At 41.9% G+C, this 5938-nt stretch overlaps 1 pseudogene; it reads right to left on the reverse strand.

Moving 5' to 3' along the window:
- Positions 1-1622, reverse strand: part of LOC116687026 (extracellular calcium-sensing receptor-like) — an 11633-nt pseudogene extending 10011 nt beyond the window's left edge.
- Between the last annotated feature and the right edge of the window lie 4316 nt (positions 1623-5938).

Raw genomic sequence — 5938 nt, forward strand, 5'->3', positions numbered from 1 at the left:
TTTCAGAATTTGAACAATTTTTCTTGTTAATGTGACTTAGTTTAAAAACTATATGAAATATTGATGTGCTACTCACCGTAAATGGATCTAGCTGCACCTTGTTGTTACAGGTGTTGTTACAGCTGAGAACATTATGAAGTGCGTGGGCCACAGCATACACTCCTTTATAGATATTGTAAAAGATAGGCATGAGCGACATATCAGTAAAGCTGTTTTGTACTCCAGTCAGATCTTCATGGCCAGTACATTCTCTCTGATTCCCTGATGAAGATTTGGACTGTTTGAACTTACAGTTAAATAATGTCTCCCAAAACTCTGGAAACATTTCATTACTAGATGAATTGAGCGGTGTCACATTCAACATGAACTCTATCATTCCATTGACATGTGCTTTGGGGATGGACAGACCTATGGCACCATCCAGAATGTGATGCCTATCCATGGCTGCAGTTTGGGAATCAGAGATCCAACCCTCAGTGCCTACCCACTGGTACCCAGTCAGGTTGTGGCGAGACAACTGTTGTACTAATGCAATAACATCAGTGGCAGGGAGGAAAGTGACAATCACCTTGGAAGTGGAAGCCTTTATAATGTCAATGATCCTTTTAATTTTGTCTGGTGGGTCTGTTATAAAGAAAACTACAGAGTACTCTAGACAGATGCCCAGATGCTGGGCGGTTTCTGTGAAAGTGGCCATGCCATTGTTGCCATAACCATCATTTGTTCTAATAGCTCCAACCCAAGTCCAACCAAAGTGCTTGACCAAATGAGCCATGGCTCTACTCTGGTAATAGTCACTGGGTATTGTTCTAAGAAAGGAAGGGTACTTAGTTTTATCACTCAGACAAGCACAAGTAGCAAAGTGGCTGATCTAAAAGAAAAAGAAAGAAAAATATTCTAAGATAGAGTTGCAAAATATGAAACATTTATTGAGCAAATGCAATTATTTTAAATCCCCTTTTTCTATGTCCAGCTGAATAGAATTAAAATACTATTTTTTTCACGAATATAATTACATTTGACAAATCTTACCCACCATTGGGATATGAAAGGGTCCGATGACAGTAGCTATAGCCATGCAAGGAGAGGAAGATCCTTCACCTATTATGGCCTGAACTTGGGCAGGTCTGGTACATTTTGCATCAGAGAGTGCAGATATTATCTCATTACCATTAGCCAAGGCCAGTGCAACCCTCACACTTCTGGCAATTGAGGCACAGGAATCATAGATCTTATAGCCCAGAGAGATACCAGGCAGTAGGTCTGTGCTGTTATTAATCTCCTCTATGGCAAAGAGCATAGCCTGAGCAAACTGGAAACCTTTGAAATTCAAACTGGATACACACCATTATAATAATAAATACTAGTTGAAATTTGTCAATGAAATAGAAACAGTAGCATAGTAAATTCAAGTATTTTCTATTAATAGAAAAAAACAAGGACTATTTTTTACTTTAAAAGTTTGACTTTCTTCTTCATACAATTTAGATCTAAATAGATTCATACTGTATAATTTACCTGCTGCATTCCATTGGCAATGGTTTTTGCCTGTAGGTGTCCTGTCCGACTTTCCAGCGGGCGTACAAAGAGAAGATTCCCCCCAACATAATGTCCCCATTCGTAGATAGCTGGGGGTTCTCAGGATCCCCTCTCAGCCTGCACAAAGAGTCCTCAGCCTGAGAGAAAGATGCCACCAGCAACAGCTGTAAGAGTGCCCAACCCTGCTCTTGCCACATCTGTGTGGATGTCATACTGTCTAAGAGAGCTAAATCACTGGGTGGCATCACATTCATGTAAATCAAAAGCTTGCACTGGTATTTATAGTTATTTTGAAGCAACATGGGAAATAACGCTAGAACAGTGACGTTGTATGTCTGTAGGGGGGAAGGAGGTGCCCAAACAGCAAAAGGGTTTTTTGCCTTTGCAAACACAGCAGGTTAAAAAACAAATCTCAAACCTTCTTGCCACCAAAGTTTCAGGCCTATTTACAAGTTTCCTTTCACAGCCATTGCCATAGGCTCCAAGCATATCTTTGTCCATGGTTATACAGGACAGTGTAGTAGGGAAAGTGAGGAAAAAAGAAAACAGCAGGGACAAAAAGACAAGGGGCCTGTTGCACTAAAGTAGAAGAAAGATATCCAGGATAAGTGAAAAAGCGCAGCTTGACTTAGTGTGATCCGCTCATTGCGGCTCAATCGGTTGCACGTTTGCCGAGCCACAATGAACAGGTGAAGCTATGTCAAGCCAGGGGCAGATAGCTGGGATAATTGCACGTTCATGGCTTTCTTAAATAGACCCCAGTATCGATCACAGATTTACTGATGCAGAATTGAGAAGACGCATGCGCCATATGTTTCACCCAATGAGCAGCAGCTTCTAATGGAAAGTAACGAAGAGGGGAAGCATATGCAAAAAGGGAAATACGGCTCTTATCAAACGGAGAGAAAAAGCCCAACATAGCGGACCCGACTGAATGTGTGAGGGTGTAAAAATATCTACTTAGCCTATAGTCACTCCACATTTTTACAAAGTTGTAGGCTACACTGTGTTTTAATTGCTTTAAATATGCTAGTTTTGTGTTTCTGTTTTTATGTGATAAATGTGCCGTAAAGTGTCTTTGAGTAGCCTACCAAGTAAAGCACAATATAAATAAAATGTATTATTATTTAGCCTACTTTGCCTTAAAAGTGAGCAGAGGGAATTAATGCTCCTCGGTAAATGGACCCTAAGGACTCTAGGCTTAATTTCAAACCCTTTTTCACAACGTGAGAACATGTTTTACAACCATATGCACGAATCGCTATAAGCTATGTCTAATTCTAAATATCTTTGTACAATTAATGTTCATACAGAACCATCTGTGGACAAAAAGTAGAAAAATAAGTAAATGACTTTAATACACGCTGTGTGCATATATGTAAAACAATATTAATTCCTTAATATCATCTGGGAATATCGCTGCTTTTTCCCACTTAATCTCCGCGGCGTCCAGTATAAACTTGAAGCTGCAACGACCACAGACACCGCACTGCTCATCTCTACTTTTACAGAGAGAGTGGACACTGATACGATGCACAGGTCTGCCGGCAGGCAGCGGCCACCGGGCAGCGGCCCCTGGGTGGCGGCCACCGGCGAGAGCTTGGCAGAAGGATTTCCAGACTTGCGAAGTGAACTGGGGTGCCCGTTCGGAGATGATGTCCTGGGTTATCCTATGTAGGCGGAAGACGTGGTGAACCAGCAAGCGGGGCATTTCCATGGATGTAGGCAGCTTAGGCAGAGAGATGAAGTGGACGGATTTGGAGAACCGGTCAACCACGGTGAGTATGAAACTGTTGCCTTGGGAGTTGGGCAGACCAGTGACAAAGTCCAGGGCGATGTGGGACCAGGGCCGACCGGGGACCACAAGGAGGTTGGAGCAGACCGGCAGGGGGCTGAAGGGAAGGCTTGGCACGGGCGCACACCTCACAGGCGGACTCTTCTTCCCAGACTAGGGAGGTGACAAGGCAGCAACAGGGAAGGATGAAATTCTGTGGAATGGAGACATGACAGGGCATCAGGCTTAGGGTTGCAGGATCCAGGGCAATAGGATAGGGTGAAATTGGCAGAAGGATTTACAGACTTGCAAAGTGAACTGGGGTGCCCAGTCAGAGATGATGTCCTGGGATATCCTGTGTAGGCGGAAGAAGTGGTGAACCAGCAAGCGGTGCCTTTCCATGGATGTGGGCAGTTTAGGCAGAGAGATGAAGTGGACGGATATGGAGAACCGGTCAACCACGGTGAGTATGACAGTGTTGCATTGGGAGTTGGGCAGATACAAAGTAAAGGAGGACTCCTATGCTAACGATCAGTCCCTCCCAAATCGATCAATTTGTTGGTAGTGCAGCAGGCTCGCTGCAAATGACACTCAACTCTGTTGCCCCTCTAAAAGAGAAGATAATAAAACAAAGACGGTAAGCTCCATGGTATAATACTGAAACTCGCAAATTAAAGCAAATATCGCGGAAACTTGAAAAGATTTGGCGGTCCACCAAATTGGAAAATTCTCGTTTAATCTAGCACGATAGTCTCAAAACTAAAAAAGGTTTCTTTTCGTCACTGTAGGCAGGCTGACGGAAGGTCACAGCTCTGTTTAGCCAAGTATTCCCATAGCTCTTAGTAGTAACGACTTTGTGAAATACTTCAATGAAAAAATTATAACTATTAGAAACAAAATTCACCAAGACCTGCCTTTAACTGGCACTAACTTATCTCTAAACTCAGGAACCTTAGAAACAGCTGTGAAACCAGAAATATGTTTAGACTGCTTTAATTCACTTGATCTTTATCAATTTAATTCAATTATTTCTTCATCTAAACCATCAACTTGCTTCTTAGACCCCATCACAACTACTACTTAAAGAGGTTATACCCTTAGTCAACACTTCTCTACTAGATATAACCAATTTGTCTTTATTAACAGGCTATGTACCACAGCACTTTTAAGTAGCTGTAATTAAACCTCTTCTGAAAAAGCCCAACCTTGATCCAGATGTTTTAGCCAACTATAGACCTATATCCAGCCTTCCATTTTTCTCTAAGATTCTTGAGAAAGCAGTTGCCAAACAGCTATGTGACTTTCTGCATAGCAACAGCTTATTTGAGGATTTTCAGTCCGGATTTAGAGTTCATCATAGCACAGAGACAGCACTTGTGAAAATTACTAATGACCTCCTAATTGCATCAGACAAAGGACTTATCTCTGTACTTGTGTTATTAGATCTTAGTGCTGCATTTGATACCATTGACCATCAAATCTTATTACAGAGATTAGAACATTTAATTGGCATTAAAGGGACTGCTCTAAGCTGGTTTAAGTCTTATTTATCAGATCAGTCTCAGTTTGTTCATGTTAACAATGAATCCTCTGTGCACGTCAAAGTTAGTCATGGAGTCCCACAAGGATCTGGATTCCATAACTACTAGAACTGCCGTGAGCGGTCATTTTGACCGCAAGATTCTAAACTCTATAATCTGTCATGATAAATACCTAATTGCAATTTTAATGCAGGTATTGTGTTAGGATATCTTTAGAAAAACAAAATAACACCAAAATGTAAAATTTTACGTGTTTAATTATACATTTGAGTTGCCCAGGTGTTTCAATAATTCATATCATAGCATAGTAAAACGTAATTATTCCATTCACATCTGCAAAATATGGTGTGTAAATTCATTCAACATAACTTATAACATGCAAATAACACCTAAAAGTATCTTATTTGAACATTTATAACCCAACCTCACCTGTCACTGCCTCCGTGTTGGTGTCTGCTGTGGTGCGCAGCGCTGCTCGGACCGGGCCCCGCTCCCTTTTCTCCTCTCTAAACTCGTGTCTCAGCTCCTCTGCCAGTTCTACCTGAACTTTCTCCGGACAATTTTACTGCTGGTGCACTCCTTGGAGAGGATGTGTGCAATGATTCCAGCCAGTTTGAGGAGGATGTATAAAGTTACATGAACACGTAGGTAGCCAGCGTCCATCTGGCTGCGTGTACCGCTCCTTTCACAGAGCGAGCACCCGGCGCTGCCTTCTGATTCAGAACGGAGTCCATCCCCGCCGTATTCATTGTGGTAGCTAGCGTTACCAACTCTGGCTTGTCCTTCGGCCCATTGCTGATTCCCACCCTTGTTACTCAAGACCGCTTATGATGTTTCTTTGGCAGAGACGCTGATGGTAGCTAAGCAACCAATATGCATCTTCAACCGCGCGAAAGATTAAAAACAATACCGCGAAAATCCGAGCGGTCATAATGACCGTATATGGCCGAAATAGGTAAAAGTGATTTTATTTTCTTTGCCTAGTGTGTAATGTATATTAAAACTATTTTAAATTAAAATATAGAGCCTTTTAGAAAAAGTCAGGTACCAGCAGAATTGTATTTTTTTATCCAGCAAAGTTATT

This window comes from Etheostoma spectabile, chromosome 3, assembly GCF_008692095.1.
Source record: "Etheostoma spectabile isolate EspeVRDwgs_2016 chromosome 3, UIUC_Espe_1.0, whole genome shotgun sequence".
Taxonomy (NCBI): Eukaryota; Metazoa; Chordata; class Actinopteri; order Perciformes; family Percidae; genus Etheostoma; species Etheostoma spectabile.